The following is an 18,075-nucleotide window of genomic DNA, read 5'->3' as shown; positions in this document are numbered from 1 at the left end:
AATCTTTTTCATTTGTGCTTTTATTTCTGAACATTCTTTCCCACGATACTTTTAAAACACTGATCTGTCTTTCCTGTGAAGCGGAGGCCCATCCCCCAGTGAAATGATTCATGTAAAAAAGTGATATCCTTACATGTCTTTAAGCTGCAAGTGAAGCCTGGCAAGGTATATGTATCTGAGAACAATGAATGCATTAACCTCATAAAACATCCCAGTTTGGGGGTCAAAGACAAGAAGCCAGTCTTTCCTCCATTTCCAGTCATATATTTCTGATCTTTTCCTACATCCTACAAATCTCCATAAGACAAGCTCTGTGAGGTTCTCTCATGTGCTCTTTTATTTTCCCTTTTCTTTCAACTCCTCTGTGTTGGTGTGGTTCTTTCATGACATTTCCGTAATTAAAGCCAAATGGCATATCCCTCCATTAGCCCCGCAGCTGCTTGCGTTTAATTCCATACAATCAAAGTGTCCTGTTCAGCTGCTTGCTGTCACAGCTACCAAAGCCATTTGTCACAACAGAGATAAAAGAAACATTTACGACCAGTAAAGATATTGCTCATGTTGTTCTACAGAGTTAGGACTTATTTAGGGAAGAGAGACAGACATATAACATTTCAAAAACAGTGGGAGTTACAGATAATGCTTCCATACCCGCAGAAACCACCTCTCAGATGAATTTCTAAAGTGCGACGCTGGCGGAGCCACAAAGTGAAGTGTTAGAGTCAAAGCCATCCCTGTTGGGAACTTCAGAAATGAAACCCTGTCAGACACATACGCACGTACAAGAGCTTAACATTTCCAAAGTTGACACTTGTGGAAAAAATACAGCCCAAGTGTTACCTGATATTCTGCACCCCTGTGTCATAGGTTCCTCCAGATGGGCTTTTCTTTCCAAAACCTTGTGACCTTTAGAAAGCGGCAACGGTGTGTGATCCCATGAACACCCCCAAAAGTCAGAGCACAAGCTTGTTTTTGTTTTTGGACCCGTTTCCTTGTGTTTTGACTGGGTTGCATGTGCGCCAACTATGGAGTGAGCTCATACTTTTACACAAATGAACTCATCAGTAAAGCTTATTAAGGCACAGAAAGCGCAGAGAGTGACTGCGTTAGTCCTTCACCAGGATTGTCTTTTCTGCATTTACATGTGCAGAATCACATCTGGTAGCTGAAACAGCATGTTCAGCATCAAGAGGGGTTGCATAATATTGTAAGAATCTTTTTATGCTCTGGTTCTCTCCTTACTTATTTTTTTTTCTCTAAAACCTCCTGGCCTTGTTACATCGGAGAAATACAAGAATACAGGGGTTATAGGATAAAAAAGCACATCACAGGAGGCCTGTCTCTCAGAAAGAAATACATTTGTTTTCATAAAAGAGCAGTAATATGAAACTTTCCAGCCTCTTTAAACTGTCTGACTGTGGGCAGTTATATTCCACTGGGCAAAGTTATTTCATTTTTTTGGATGCTACTCTTGATTTTTAATGCCACGAGTGAAATGAAGCCAAACTGATTCCATTTCTGGAAAACTTCTTTACTTTGGCCTTTGCCCATAAAAATGTATTGAAGTTAATATAATCTCTCTACAGCTCTGCTGATAATTTCCAGTAGTGAAGACCCGTTCTGATTGTCGGCCCATTGTACTGGACGCAGTAGGGAAAGTATTGGCCAGGCTCGCCCTGTATCCCGGAGACAAGAGGCCTACACACTTCAGCTTGAATTTAGTGCAATCGTTAAACTATTCTGAAGTAATTATGAGCCATTAAATGAAGAGTGGGATTGCCCTGTCGCTGGTGGAGCAAAAAGTCACTCCACATGAAGGTGATTTCAGGAGACGCAGGGGCCTGTGTGCCCTGGCTGCAAGGCCGATGGGGTCCTCCAAGTGTGCAGACCTCACACACACACACACACACACACACACACACACACACACACACACACACGCTGGAGCTCTGAGGGCTAATGACATGAATGTGCACCAAGGCTGCTTAACATTCAAGCATGGATACATGTACAGTTAAGTGTACACACAACTACATGATAGCACACACACATCGCGGACTAGTATATCATCTCATCAGAATTTGCGAAGCATGATATTTAGTTCAGTGTCACATTAAGTGAACTCGCTCATCCTTCAGTCTGAATGAAGGCATTAGGCAGCAGCCCAAACACACCACGCAGGGTCTTTATACTCACTGCATTTTAACACTCACACAGAATATACAAGAAAACGTGGCTCTGAGTTTAAGTGCTGCGAAGATCATGCGGAATAAAAAGAGATAGATGCATGACAAGAGCCAACCAGAGAAATCAAAGATACTCTTCTATTTTTTTCCATTTTACCAGAGAAATATGACTTGGCGGTGGATCAGTCACTAGGTTAAAATTATGCGATTAAAATACAGAGTTAAAATCATGATAATCACAAGAACAGCTACAGAGAGGGCTGGGAAAGAGAAAGCCACCACAGTCACCACGCCACCACACATCATTCCCGCGGTCCTGCTCCTTAACACAAACACACACACACACGCTCACAGTCGCTACACAGAAAAATGCTGTTAGGTGCTACAGCTCCATGCAAGTGAAAAAGAGCGGAGAGGAAGGCTTCAGCCAGAAACCCCTGCAGTATGACCACACCCTTGTTCCGCAGCCCGATATCTAAAAAGGGATCCATTTTAAAGCTGCTATAATCAGTATTCTTTAATTTAAAGGGATACTTCACCCACAAAATTATCATTTGTATATAAATTACTCACTCTGTAATACGCTTAATTTGTGAGGGAAACTTTGTTTTTCTTGAATGCCTCCACAGTGAATGAAGAATCCAAAAAAAACCGAACATTCTTCGTGAATTGAAGCAAACGGGGACCTCGTTTAGCAACAGCAAAACTATAACAAAGCATCTGTTTACCAACTCTCATACAACTCCTGCAGTATAATTCAAGTCTCTTGGGCAAGCACATGCATTTGAACACTGCTCGTGCATTACATGTGCTTACCCAGGCGCGCTACCTGCCCATGCTGAGACAGTTTGCAGTACTGCTGAACTATTTTACGCTGCAAGGTTTTATTAAAAAATGTATGTGTTTGGGAAGTACTGAGCGTAAGACTGGATAAATGAGACTTGGATTATACAGCAGGAGTTGTGTGACAGTTTGTAAATTGATGTTTTGATATAGTTTTACTTTTGTTTTTTTACTGCAATTCACCACATTTTTTTGCCTTTTTTGAATTCTCTATTCACTGTGGAGGCATGCGAGATAAACAAACATAACACAGGGTAAGTCACTGAAAAACATGTGATCATATTCTGGGTGAAGTACTCCTTTAACAGTGGATTAAATAAATATGTGTAGGGCTGCCCCTTCAAAGTCGGACATTCAAAACGACAGTCGGTGACCCCTAAGGTCTCATTTGCACCGCAAGCGATGTGTTCGCATAGTGCTCACGAACGGTCGCTGTTTACTCGTGTTTTCATTTCGGCGAGCATGTTAACAGGTTAGAGCATTCACACCGCATCTACGTGCTGCTCAAGTCATGCTGCTTTCGCGAGCAAGCCCGAAAATAGAAGAAACACCGTTTTTTTGCGCAAGTCGCAAGCGAATGGTCGCTGTATTCAACAAAAAATCCACATCTACGGTGGCTGAGAGAGGTCACAACACACGCGAACTCATGTTTAGTAGTAATACAAAGAAGACAAAGACTACTTACCCATTTCTAGTGCTAAATATTAATTCACCAAGCGTTGGAATAATCACTGGTACGTGAACCTGTCCAACCTGGGCTTTGGGTCCAAACTCACTTCTTCTTCTTTGGGGTTTATTGGAGTTTTGCAAACACAGTGCACTACTGCCACCAACTGTTCAGGTGTGGTTTGTATTTTGACGGGACAGCAACAGCCGCTGCGTGACGTGTCTGTTCGGTTTCGGTGTGAATACACGTGTGCTGCCGCTACACCGAACGCATCGCTTGCGGTGTAAATGAGGCCTAAGTCAACTGAGATTGCTTCAAGTTGAGTGACCTTTTTTTTTTCTTTTTCCTTATTTTAGTTTTTGTTAGCCAGAGTGCTGTGCAGTGTGTTTCTGAGGACGTTTTGGTCCACAGATTTTGCTGTGGAATGAGCTCTCATGACTTTCATGCTGTTTTTTGGAAGAAGCTGCAGTGGACATGATGCAGCAGCCCAGAGGGAGACACTCTGCACCTTGAGGCTCCTCTGCTCAGAAGTGGCAAATTCACAGCTGACAGCAACTTAACACGACACAGTCTCTGGCTTTTGTTTGATGTCTAGCGTCGAAAATCGTCAAATATTCATATTGAACAGCTAAATCTGATTTGAGTCAGCTACAGCCTTATGTATATGTGAAAGGTACAGGCACAGAATTATCACCTCACTGCAGTTCCTCTGAGCTCTATGGAGGTCTAAAGCTTTGTTTTTCAGCTCATTGTTTTAGTTTTCTGGCTTGCAATTTAACTATTTTGGTTCACTCTCACCGCTCTCATCAGTGTTGTTTTAAGCAGCAGGGAGCTGGGGGGGTTGTAGAGATAAAGCTCTAAAACCCAACTGTCCACTATCTACTCACCACCAAACAGCAGACAGACATAGTTAACAACTGGCTGGTGCACACGGTGGAGCATTTAGCTGCAAAAGAGACAGATATTTCCCCTCAGGGGCTGGTGGAGCCCTGAACAAAGCTAAAAAGAGAGTGAGCACATGCCAGGTGGCCAAAACCACAACCCCAAATGAATGATAATGTTGCTCCGGGTCTGCTGGATGTGAAATAGGCTAAGTTTACAATGTCAGAGTTTTGTTCACAGCTTTTTTCTGCTGCTCCCAAGTGACCAGACGCTCAGTTATTGCAGCTTTAAAGAAGACATAATTCAACAGAAGGCCCCTCACACACACAGAAATATGGTTGAAAAGGTGTTGAAGGTGAGGAAGTGGTCAAACTCACAAAAGCATGACACTGACTGGCTGGCTGCATGTTTAAATTCGTGTGACTCATCTTAAGTGCAGATATAAGCCAAGACAGAAAGTGAAAACTCATAACTGGATCCCATCTCGTGGTTCATGGAGAGCGGCAGCAGCCCAGGCCTCTCAATGAAAACGTCAGAGTCGCTCAACCTCAGTGACATCTTATCTGATTTCCCTGTTGCCCCGAGTGTCAGACACGCAGAGGGATAAGCACTTCACCCATTCTGCTTCACCACTCAAAAATGTCCTCTTCTTCTCCCCGTGGAGACGGGGGTCTGGAGTCTGTGCTTCCAGTGCGATCAGCGTGTCCCCGTGCTGACACGACGCTGACCGCAGTGAAGCTGCTCCAGACTACCGGACAGATGTGTTTCATTTGGCTTTATCTGTTGACACATCCTGTCTGCCTTGCATGCGAGGACAGCATTACGCAGCAGCACCGAGGGCAGAGACACCAGACTGAAACCTGAACTCACTGGGGAACATTTTCCTCTGCACTGCCGTCTCACACCAGAGTCAGTAACATCACTAAATTTGGTTGAAAAGTTACATGTCTGGCAACGCTAGCAGCATGACTCCAGGCATGGCAATGTCAGTCTGTCAGTGGGACCACCATTTTGGTCCAGACTGTAATATTTCCACAACTATTTGATGGATTGCCATGAAATGTTTTGGACATTCATGCTCTCCAGATGAAGAATCCTTGTGACTTGGGCGACCTCTTCAATTGGTTTATGACCAAATACTTGCAAAATTAACAACATGATGATAACACCCTAAACTAAAAGTCTCCATGTAATTAAAAATACTAAGTAATAGTAGTATTTCAACATCCAAATCCCTGTCTTTTCTCTTTCTGTAGTTAAAGAGAACAGTTAAAATACTCTGCCTTTCGGGGTGTTCACAAAAGTTCATCAAATCACTTCACCATTTGTGGTCTGTAACAGCTAACAGAGCAATTTGGGGAGAAATAGGACTAGATGTGTGTTTGGATATCAGTGGGCAAAACTTTTGTTTTCATTTACAAACAATGTCACAGAGATCTTATTCATTCACCCCTCCCTCGTCCTCCTCCTGATCGAGCGGGCAAGGGAGGTGTGTGTGGAGCCAACAGTCTGCTTAGCAGTGGACCACGCTATGGCTCCGTATCACCCTCAACAACTTTCAACAGTCCAGTTGATTGCAAATTGATTTAAATCCCTCTTGCAACTGTACGCTGCTCAAATATTGTGTTTCACATGGAAATATGTCGTAGTTCAGAAGCTTAAGATGCCCTAAAGTCAGTTTCAAAAGGACTTAAAGTGATCGGAACATCAGCGGTGTCACTGTGATCATGCGAATGTTAGCGTTAGCTCAAAGCACTGTTTGTCTGAAATCATTCCCTACTTTCAATATTGTGCCCAATATTTACACCCTACCACTTTGAGTATCCATCATATCAGTGGTTTCCAACTGGTCCAGTCCCGATTTCTCCTTTGTCATTAGTTATAAATATAACTAATATATTCAGCATCATATATACAGCATCATACTTGGCCATGTTGATGAGCTAATTTGTCGTCTCTGGTAAGTAGCTGTCTGTTATTCACTCAATCTTATAGCAGCACTTCAAAATAAAAGCTCTGTGTAAATATAGTGGGGGGTTTTTTTTTACAATCTTGACACGTTTGCCAGTCACTTGCAGTCCATTCAGTTGACTCACGACCCACTTTTGGACCGCTACCCACCAATTGGGAACCACTGCACTAGCAGCCTCAGAAATTCAACAATGGAATAAAAAAGTAGTATCAATGGCACGTGGCCCACCCTTCTTTCTGCTGACAATCTCACAACACAATGCTCGCATTTTAGGATGCATTCACACCACGATAGGCTGAGGGACTCAGTTCAGTTGGGTGGGGAATGCCAAACAATGTCACACCTTCATTTGGTTTGGTTCACTTTACACTGCTCTTTTTAAAGTGGACCAAACCACCTGGACAATGTCACGCAGTTACAACAGCTGCTCGTTTGGGGGCGGTACTGCCCGAAACAACCACTGACCAAGAAGAAAAAAAGCATGAGGAAGGAGAAAACCCGGCTCATTGAGCAAGAGACTATGATGTGTTGCTGTGGTTAAACAGACACAGAGCGAGGTATTGCAAGGATTTTAAAGTTTTCAGATCACATATTTGTCCGTAAATCATACGTATGCACTGTGCTCTATGTCACTTCCTCTGTTTGGTTGGATGGTCCGTTTGCATTTCCACACCAGTTCGAATGAGCGTTCACACCACTCCAAACGAACCGAACTATCTGTGGAAGCGGACAAGGGTTTGTTTAAAGTGGATCAAATAGCGCCAGTGTGAATGCGTCCTTACAGATCTGGAATTTACAGTTGTGCGTCTCTGCATCTCAGTGGTGACGTAAAATGATGAGGATTAGTCAGTGTCCGAGTTATTGCTCACTACAAAGTAAACTACTGAGTGTTATTATACAAGGAGTGGTTAAACAGAGGGAGAGGGAATGGTTTTGGACACAGTCTTGTTAAGACCTCGAGGTTACACACGACAATTGTTTAAAAAGCACTTCGAGGGAACCCCAAATTGGCTGAGTCCTCCGAATCGGCCTGGGTTTGATTCCAGCCCTTTGCTGCATGTCATCCCTCTCTGTCCCATGTTTCCTCTCTTTTGAAGCTATCCTATCAATAAAGACAAAAAATCTTAAAAGGCATTTCAGTAACTACATTATGTTTCAGTGAGTTAAGACCTTTATCACATTGAGATATAAGCATTAAAATTATTCTGAAACGACAGTTTTACCATAGACGTGTAAACATTTTTGCTCTGACAATCTGTAAATGAATGCTTATTGACAACAATACTCAAAAATGTTCCCATTTGTCCTGTGCCGTTTATATAAATCAAATACAATTACATTGCTTGGTAGGACAATGTAAAAACAAGACTAGTATCCAGTCTCATAGTGAAAATCTAGCCTGCTCTTTGTTTTTGGTTCATTTTCATCGTCTTTAATTATGTTCTTTAACTTATTTTCATCACAATCTCTGCGTGATCCTCTGCTCCTCACTGCTCTGTTCTTTTCCACAGAAAAAGAAGCTGCCTCGCATATGTATGGATGTCTTGGCAGAACAAGGGCTGACCTACAGTGCTCTGATGTGGTGTAGGGAAGTGACCCGCCCTCCCACACGCACACCTCCCCTGCTGGTCACTCATGAATATGGCTCTAATTGAATTCACTGGAGACAAACGAGTGGTAATTGGGAGGATAACGATGACCGCAGCCGACTATTCAGAGGCTGGCCTTCAGAAAGGGGGAGGCCTCCTGCCCACCGCAGGCCTGTTCTTCCCAGCAGGAGGGGGTCTGTGGGGGGCTGAGGGGAGGTCGGGGAGGGGGTGGCTCTACAGTCCTTTGTGCTCCTTTTCTTTGGGAGGAAGCAATAAAGCAATAAAAAGCTTTGGTAGTTGAGTCCTCTGTGCTCTGACTCCCCCTACGCTCCAGTGTGAAAGAGGGGGCCCTGTGACAGATCATAACCGCTAACAACAACTAGGCCTGTGTGTGTGTGTGTGTGTGTGTGTGTGCAGTGATTCATTCACTTTGGATTGTGCTGACATTCCCAACATGGTCACATCCCCACAGCAATATTTCAATATAAAGTATTTAGATGCAAATGCAAAACAGGTACGGCATAAACATATCAATTATTTAACAGGCTCATATGTCTTCACCATCCCCACACACACACACACACACACACACACACACACACACACACACACACACACACACACACACACACACACACCACTGCATACACGTGCGCCAACACAGAGAAATGAATGCCTGACTGTGGATATCAGCTTTCATTTTATACTGTATATGAATCGGCCTGCAGGACCTTTGCCACTGCTTTGGATATTAACTTTGTTTCTTTTATTACAATCCAAAAGTAGTCTATCAATATTTAAAAAGTATGAAGGCAAACATCTTTACACTCACTTGGACTCGTTAAATTTCACTGCTTTGTTATAAATTCTTTATGACATAATATGATCAGAAATGCTTAAACACTGGAAAACACGTGGAAGTAAACAGTTGCAGGCAGCTCTGTTTTATTCATTTCTGTTAAATAAGATAAAGACAAGGCGTGAAACTCTGAGGCCAATAATTAAAGATATATTAAAAAACAAAAGCAACAGTCATTATCCTTGTTTTTTTTTTGGGCTGCACCTTTGTCCGATTTGATTAAAGTGTCTTGGTTCAGTTGCGTGTTCACTTCCTGGACTGAACTTTTGTTCCTGCTTCCACTTTACAGTAGGAATACTCTGCTTAAAGTGGGGTTGCGCTTCTGCATTTCTTTATTGTCAGCAACATAACTTTTTCTCGCACACTTTCACTCACACGCTATCTGCTTTCCCCCGGCCAGGTTCTCCGGGCGACTCATAATAGCCCGAATGAGACTACGTTACCCAGGAGCAGTACATGACCCAAGTCGTTTCACCTGTTTTTGCTCTGGCCTGGCTGCTTTTCTCTGCCGCCAGCTAATAATCTGCATCAGGTTAAAGTTTGCAACGTTACATGGAAGCTGCCCCTGCTCCTAACGTGTAACACGACATGACACTAACAGGATTTTCTGTCATGTGGAGTCAAGCAGCAACACAACAGATTTCACATCCTATGCAAACACAGTGCGTAAAGCAGACCTCGAGCAGCCAAAGCAAGTCAACATTACCACTACTTTTAAGAGTGTTAATATCACATTTGAGACATTCATGTCCCCCTCAGATTGAATTAAACTTGATCCCTTTAATGCTCTTCAATTTGTCTGATACATTGGTTTATAAATAATTACCTGTGAAACTGACATTTCCATCAGCCAGCAAATATAAGCAAACTAAAGAACTAAAGTAAACTGGTGAGCATGGTAAACCCAGTCAACATGTTAACATTTTCCTTGTGAGCTTGTTAGCATGCTGACGTTAGCATTCAGCTCAAAGCACCACTGTAAAGCCTCACAGAGGTGCTAGCATGGCTGCAGACTCTTGATCTTGTTTTAATACATTTATGTTGTGAACATCAGAATATTTCTTAAGCCTCTTTCCCACTGGACAAAAAACACACTAACTTTCCCATGTAATCAATCTAGCGTTTGTTTGTTTTTTTCAACAGTTATTAGTAGCTATCTAAAGTAGCTAGCTAAAGTATCTTTAATTAAATGTAGAAATTATAAATGTAATACCTAATGATTTTCTATCTTGCTGTTAATACATAAAAATGCTATTTCTCCACCTCGAGCACTGACTGTGATAAAACTTCTCAGAAGTTGTACTGTTAGTGAGCTTGGCCTGTTTTAGGTAACTCGTGGCAGTTGGAATTTACTTAAGATGAGGCCAACGTCCGAGCGCACTGTAACAAACTTGGCTTTAAGTATTGCCATTAAGATCATCTTCTTCCAGTTGGCTTTCTGAAAGTAAGTTCTCATCCTTTTCCTCTCCTGTGGGAGCGCAGCAGCACTCAATCACCCCCTGCATGACCCTGGACTATGGCATGAGTTCAAAGCTGCACTCGGCCTCCGCATCACCCAGAAGAGTCTGTCCAATCACCTCTGTGTCCCACTGCCTCCCTCACTGGCATCTGTCTTCTTTCCATATATCACAGGTGAGCGCTGGCCATAAAGGGGATTACTCTGCGGGGAGACTGTGCATCCATTTCCACCATTAAACCGGATTCAGGTGCTGCCTCTTCTGCTCTCTACAGGCATCCAGTGAGTAATGGATACCCCCGTGCCTCTCGCTGCCCTTTCTTATCTACTGTACAGCCTGGAGACGCTCACTGACTCACACAGACAGAAAGACACAGGCACACACTCACTTACTCAAACAGGAACACTTAGTCACTTTTAGTTCCCGTCTGGAGGCTTTCTGGAGTTTTATACAGGAGATCGGTGCTCAAAAGAGGTATTTTGGATCGTGACCCGTTATGTGACGGATTGGCCTCTGCACTGTAACACGTCCTTCATCCCCCGTCCTCCAGGGTCTCGTGGAGGCGTAATGTGCTCTCCAGAATTTTGCCATAAAGGCTTTGTGTTTAATCACCACTTTATTTTACAGATCTCTGCTGATTTTTTTTTTCTTTTTCGAGTAAGAACTGCAGTCTAACTTTGCTGCTGGTGTCTGTGTGTTGAGTAGCTGTGAACTCTGAGACCACACTGGACAGCCGATAACGCTTCATTGGTCTCACGGTGCTAAAAGCCCATGTCACAGGGCTGCATCTAAACACAGGAATGATTTTCACGGCTGAGAAGGCGACTCTCCAAAGGAACTTTAGTGGTGGAAGAAGAGATGGAGAAACTGCTGAGTTTGACTATAACTCACAGCGAGCAGAGAGAGCAAGGGAAAAGATACGCCACAGAAAGGATACGGTATCATCGGATTTCAACCTTTAAGACTGAAGCAAACACATTAAATAAAGTCCTCTGCCAAAAGAAAGACACAGCCAAATCTGAAAGCAGATAACACTGAAAACACTGAGGATTTTAGAGTATTTCCGTTGAAAAACTAAACTAATTAGTCTTAAATGCAACTACCTTTTAAATAAAGCTTTGGGTATTAATTACAGTCATCAATCATAATCCCAAAAGTCCATTTCTTCTGTCTGTCTCTTTATTTCCGTCTCTCGCCCACTCATTCAATCTGTTTTTCTCTTTGGAATGACTTTGAAATGTTTTCAAGAGGGATTACATATTGCCAACTGTACCTCATTTCATCATCTTCCAAAATCTGCATAAATAAAAGCTATTCCTTTGAGGTATTTTTACAAAATGGGATGCTGACTGTTTCAAAAGTAGCACTTAATCTCAAATTTACAAGTTTTTTCTTTTTCTTTTTTCAAAAGCACTTTTGTTCCAATATTTTTGAGACCTATATTTTTGGCCATGCGGGCGGCATGGCTCTAGGGATGGAAATTTCAGTTTGTCAGGTCAGTCTACCACTTGGCCTTTTTCTTGCAGTTAAACGAGGACAAGACAGCGATGCTACTCTTTGGCCACCCAAATCATACCACTGTTATTGCCCAGAACCTCAATTACCCTTACGCCTCCACTAGACCACATGCTAAGAGCCTGGGTGTTATATTTGATGGCGACTTAATTTTTCACAGGCAGATAAATTCAGTTTTCAGGTCCAGCCTCTTCCCACTCAGAACCATCTCCAAAATTAGGCATCATCCTCTGATCTAGAAGGAGTCACTGATGCATGAATATCACCCAGACTGGACTACTGTAACTCCCTCTACCTAAGCATTTCTCAGGCTACAATCTCCCGTTTACAACTAGTTCAAAACATTGCTGCCTGGTTATTAACAAGGTCCAAGAAACGAGACCACATCACCCCCTATCCTTGCATCCTTACACTGGCTTAAAACTCCTTGTCATTGTCTGTAAGTCTCTCCATGATCTTGCCCCTACATATATCTCAGAACTTCTCACCCCTCACAGCACCACCAGACCGCTCAGATCCACCCACTGTGGCATGTTGGTTGTGCCCTTGGGCCAATCACCCTTCGCATCAAATCGAAGAATGCTTGGAGTAATTGACTTTTTTTCCTAAATCTGGGTACAGAAAGGATCAAATGCAGGTATCATTTGACTGGAGAGGTTTTGATACTACTTGGCACTGGGTTATTTCGGTCAGTACCTTAAAGGTTTCCAGTGCCAATACCCAGCCCGAGTATATATGTAGGTCTGTTTTGTGAAGCACTCTGGTGCAACGCCTGTTATGCTATTTAAAGTGCTATATAAATTAAATAAACTTAAACCAAACTTAAACTTGGTCCAGGCTGAATATCTTAAGAACTACAGGATAGATTGCCAAGGCATTTTGCACAGATATTTATGTTCTCCATGTTAGCATCACTTTCTCCCATGATAGTCATTAATTAGGGTTTCGACAGCTTAATAAGTATCTCCTCTTCTTTGCTATCATAACGTTTTTGATTTACAGCTGCTCTCTCTTTCTCTCTCTCTTGCAAACAAGGTGCCAAATAACACACAAGCATTTTGGCTCTTTGTGTAACTATCCTGTAATGTCGGAGTCGTAGTCAAAGTCATAAAAACATCAACAGACAAAAGCCATCACTTTCACAGATAGATGAAGCCAACAACGTTACGTCTCCCATGCCTGAATGAGGCTTTGTTAAATGCTGGACTATAGTGATGTGCTGTGCCAGAATAGTTAGAGGCAATGTGAACTACAGTTGTCTTTCATGTGCTTGTAAAAGCCGCTAGATGCTGTGAATCATCACATTGATCAGGCTGCAATAAGAGAGCAGGAATGGAAAATGCTGATGGTACTGACATAATTGTTGTCAGTAACACTCCCTCACCAAAACATTTGCAAATGCAATAACTTAGAAATCATCTAACCTGTTGCAAGCCTCACCCTGTGTCTGCCTCACAGCAGCAGAGCACTTCACTCCATTCAAACATGTCTGAATGCTTCAAACACAGCCCTCCTCTGTGTAGGTGACTTCAAGAAATTGAGTCAAAGTAATCCAAAACTCAGGTTATGCAAAAGACACTTAACGTAATGGCTAAAATGAAATGCGGTCATCGAGGGCTGCCTGTTAACATGCATCCATCTGTCGCATGATGTCATGTCTATGAGGTTCAACTCGACTGTGGTCCCCAGCATGGAAAAACCTGGGACTTTCTGGATATCCTGCCAGCACTGAATCAAGTGCATTACACCTAAATGTATTCCCACAAAGTATATGTGGTGCATTTTGTGGTGCCCAAAGGTGAACTGAACTGAAGTAGGGAAACTGTGATGGCAGAGATCTGAGCACGACAGGTACAAGGCAGTGAAATAAACCTCTCCCCCGGAGGAGTGCTACCCGGGCCATGTGTTTGACGTGAAATGTTCCAGAAGAGTTAAATTATTCCTGCATGAAACTCAATCTATTCCCCTACCATCTGGTTTGATCACGTTTGATCCCTGCCTATTCAACCCCAAATCTAAAACAAACATTTTCCTCTTACCTGTGCTATTTACCAATCTAGACTGTTGTGGTGTGAGCTGCCGAGTGTTGGGGATATCAGCTGTAGAGACATCTGCCTTCTCTCCAATATAATGGAACTGGATGGCTACGGCACTCGGCTTGTGGCGTTCAAAGCGCCAAAAAAAAAAATACATTTGAAAAACGTATCACTAATGTCTCTTTCCAGAAAGCACAACCCAGCTACTCAAGATAATCCACAGACGAGAGGCACTTGCTCATGAAGCTCTTTACTTGTACCAAGTACCATAGAATACAGTGCTATGGGCTCTTTACCTTAAATCACACTCTGAGGGTGCATTCACACTTTCACACTGCACTTTTTAGAGCGGAATAAACTGCCTGGACAATGTCACGCAGTTACAACAGCTGCTCGTTTGGGGGCGGTATTGCCCGAAACGACCACTGACCAGGAAGAAAAAAAAGCATGAGGAAGAAGAAAACCCGGCTCATTGATTGGCCAGAACCGAATACGGAAAACCTTCCCCTTCAGCTGGCTTGGTCAACTGCGATATATATATAGTCCTCTGACCATATATCAATAAGCGCCTGAGCCTCCTCGCTACTCCACGTCTGCCCACAAGACATTTTCCAACATTTTCTTTTTTTTTTTACCTCTGCTTCTCCCGAATCGCGCTGTTGGCTTTGTTTTTTCTACACAAAATGCACTGCACTCTATGTCACTTGCTCTCTTTGGTTCACTTCCTCTCTTTGGTTCGCGGGATAGTGGATTTGCATTTCCCACTTTAAGTGAACTGCACCAGGGTTCACTTGCAAGTGAACTGAGATCCCCAATTTTCAACGGATCAGGGTTCCCTTATTTGGTCCGCACCAGCGTTCGAATGAGCATTCACACCACTCCAAACGAATCGAATTATCCGTGGAAGTGGACCAGGGTTCGTTTAAAGCGGACCAAATAGCACCAGTGTGAATGCTTCCCAATACTAGGCTACCACCTGTGTTACCTTTTAATTTGATATGTCTTGAATTAAAGCTTGTATGACTCACAACTTCCCAGTTTCCCAGCTTAAATTTTGGTAAAATAGTGTGACTGTGTGTTCATTTGATATCAGTCATTTTGGACGAAACATGCCAATAGCTGAATAGTTCATTTTCTAACATGTAACCATTGTCTTAAATGCATACAATGTGGGAATGCTCTGAAGGTACAGTGGTGTAACATAAATAGGCTTAAGTAAATTTGCTTAAATACAGTACTTAAGTACAATGTTCAGGTACTTGTGGCCTACTTTACTTGAGTAGTTCCATTTACTGACACTTTTTTCTTCTACTCCACAACACGTCATAGGCAAATGTTGTAAGCTGGTATTAATTATTCAACAGCTAAACTCCTTTTGCATAAACTTTGCATAAACCACTAAAAATTTTTACTGCTTAACCCTTGTGGGCCCACACAAAAACACAGCAAAAAGCCGTAATAAACACAAATAAAACAACATCAGCAGTAGTTGCAGGAGCAATTCAACACTGCACAATTACTCACCTAACCCACGGCGAACAGCCCAACATCCCTCCTCCAATGGCCGCTGACGGTTTGTATTCGGCCCCAATGGCAGTGATGAAAGAAAGTCCAACTGCGTCATGGTGGTAAAGTGGAGAAAGAGGATGACTGGAGTCCGCCAAGGTCAGAGGTGTATCAGTGAGTGTGCTCTCTAGGCTCCAGAGCTTACACAAACACTGCTAGCATAACGTTAGCGAGATGCTAACAACTAAGGTTAGCTGAGCAGCAAACTAGTAGCCTACGGAATTAAGAAAAGCTCCCACAAGCACAGTAGACTAAACTCTTGGCCGTAAAACACACTCTTAATAAAATTAGCTGGGCTACTATCGTACACTGTGTTTACTTTGGTTGCTACATTAAGAGAAACCACAAAATAACGGCTGAGTCGTAGGCGCCCTGTCACACACAAACCGTTTGCTGTCCGTGCTCTGCCTCTTAGTCCCACCCCTAAACCACCTGTTGACCAATCACAATCTTATAAATGTGACGTCTCTCTCTATGGACCAATCCGCGGCGTATAAACTGAAAACACTATAAACAAACAGGATAGACTGTCACACCTGTGTCTGGGGATTAAAGGTCCAATGTGTAGGATTTAGGAGGATACTGTCAGAAAGGGAATATGATATTAAAAACAACATGTCTTCTATAGTGTATAATAACCAGAAAAGGATAATTGCTGTGTTTTGGTCACCTCAGAGTAAACAGTTTATGGGGCGCCCACTCTTACAGGTGAGCTAGTGGGTGACCAAGGTATAAAGGCTGCGTCCTTCTCACAATGGCCACAGATTCGATTCCAAACCCTGGTCCTTCGCTGCATGTCATCCCCGCCCCCCAAACTTTCTTATATCTACATAGGGAGCAGGAAGTCATCATAGATTTTAATGATAACTACATACCGGACCCCAAGATGGTGCCTATTCATTCTAATGGAGTTTCTAAAAAAAAGTTTTCGAGCTTTACTTCCATGGTATGCAGCCCACTGAATATGGGCGGTAGTGTTTCACCCACTGGCCCCACCCGCAAGTCACTGCTTGGCTCTTAGACATTATATTGTGATGATGTCACTGATTTTTAAATCGCTTTTCTTGGCTTGGGGAATGATTTACAATTATAAAACCACCATGGCTCAAAAAATTAGAATAGAAAGATTCATAATTGACCATGTTTGCAGTTGGAGGTGTCATGTCATCACTTACACAGACATTTCTTTTAGAGAGGAGGTTTTTTGTGTGGACACTGGCAAAAAAATTGCTGAAAGGTTGAGCAGCTTTCTGCGGGGCCTGGTGCTCATCTACAGAGATTGCCATGTTACACCTCCATGATTCTACAGTAGCCCAGAATGGACAAACCAGACACTGGCTCCAGAAAGGCTCAATCGCATTTTCGCATTGACCACTATAGTCAGCAGGCCCTCTGAGTGTTGGAAAAACAGATTTTTTTTTAAGGCAAAGATGCTTTATACAGTATTGTTTTGGCAAGCAAGAGACCTCTGCAGATAATTTGGCTCCCAGTAATAAACCTGTGAATATCTGGATCTCAAGTTATCAGAGAAAAAAGGTGAGAGGCGAAATTAGCATCTCCATCATGCCAAACAACCTTAAAGAAACACTGATTTGTGATGTGAAACTGCTTTATTCAGTGTTTTTTGCTGGTTTAAATCACTGGGTCTGTCTGATTTGGAGAGAAGGAGACCTCTGTAGATAATTCAGCTCCCAGTAAAAAGTCCTGAACAATGATTACAGAAGGAATTCTAACCAGGAGATGTTTCAGCTGGTTGCAATCTACAGTTTTACTGCCACTAAATCCCCCTAAATCTTACCCACTGGATCTTTAAACAAATTATTAAAATGTTATACTCTGAAAGTGACATGACTTTTGTAACAGCTGTATGGTTTCTACCACTTTGCACATTTGAACTTCAGGGATTTACCCAGGAGTTACACCTGTGACAATGTGAGTTGTAAATATTAATGGTGTCCTCCTTGGCTGAGCTCATTCAGTGGTGCTCGATGAGCCAGCTGTAGAAAGTCAAACCAAAACAACGACTACGGGTAAGAGGAAAAATATGTAGTTTAGATTTTGAAGCGAGGTGGTCAATCAGGACTGCTGTTTTCCCCCTGTACATTCCTGCATCACAAGTAAACAGCCATGGTTATGTACATCTGCTTGTACTGGAGCAGAAAATCTTTGATGACTGAAATAAAAAGCACCAGACATTGTCTCTCGGGGGCTCTTATTATTCATCAAAGACCTCCAGCAGAACCATGACCTTGCTTGAACAATGCTGCTTCTGGGAGCTTGTCTGAACACCTGAAATAGCAGGCAGAGTACAGAAATGGGAAATTCCCATCTCGTCAGAAAGGCATGGTGATGTATCCCGAGGGTTGCAGGGAGCACCTCCTAGCGTGTAATTACTGGACTGGAATATGTAGTTGGTTGCACTGCTCAGACCCCACACACTGTATCAGTGTCACCACAGAGATGAGAGAACGAGACATTTATTGTGAATGACAAATGAGGGAAG

At 42.8% G+C, this 18,075-nt stretch overlaps 1 protein-coding gene across 1 annotated transcript in view; it reads right to left on the bottom strand.

The window, feature by feature from the left end:
* Positions 1-15,940, bottom strand: part of LOC126397199 (chymotrypsin-like elastase family member 3B) — a 77,465-nt gene extending 61,525 nt beyond the window's left edge. Inside the window, exon 1 of the mRNA XM_050055792.1 lies at positions 15,531-15,940. The gene's annotated coding sequence lies outside the window, so the exon portion shown is untranslated. The remainder of the gene's footprint in view (positions 1-15,530) is intronic.
* Positions 15,941-18,075: the final 2,135 nt, after the last annotated feature.

This window comes from Epinephelus moara, chromosome 10 (genome assembly GCF_006386435.1).
Source record: "Epinephelus moara isolate mb chromosome 10, YSFRI_EMoa_1.0, whole genome shotgun sequence".
Lineage (NCBI taxonomy): Eukaryota > Metazoa > Chordata > Actinopteri > Perciformes > Serranidae > Epinephelus > Epinephelus moara.
The sequence above is the reverse complement of the archived record's forward strand: the minus strand, read 5'-3'. Positions and strand labels throughout refer to the sequence as shown.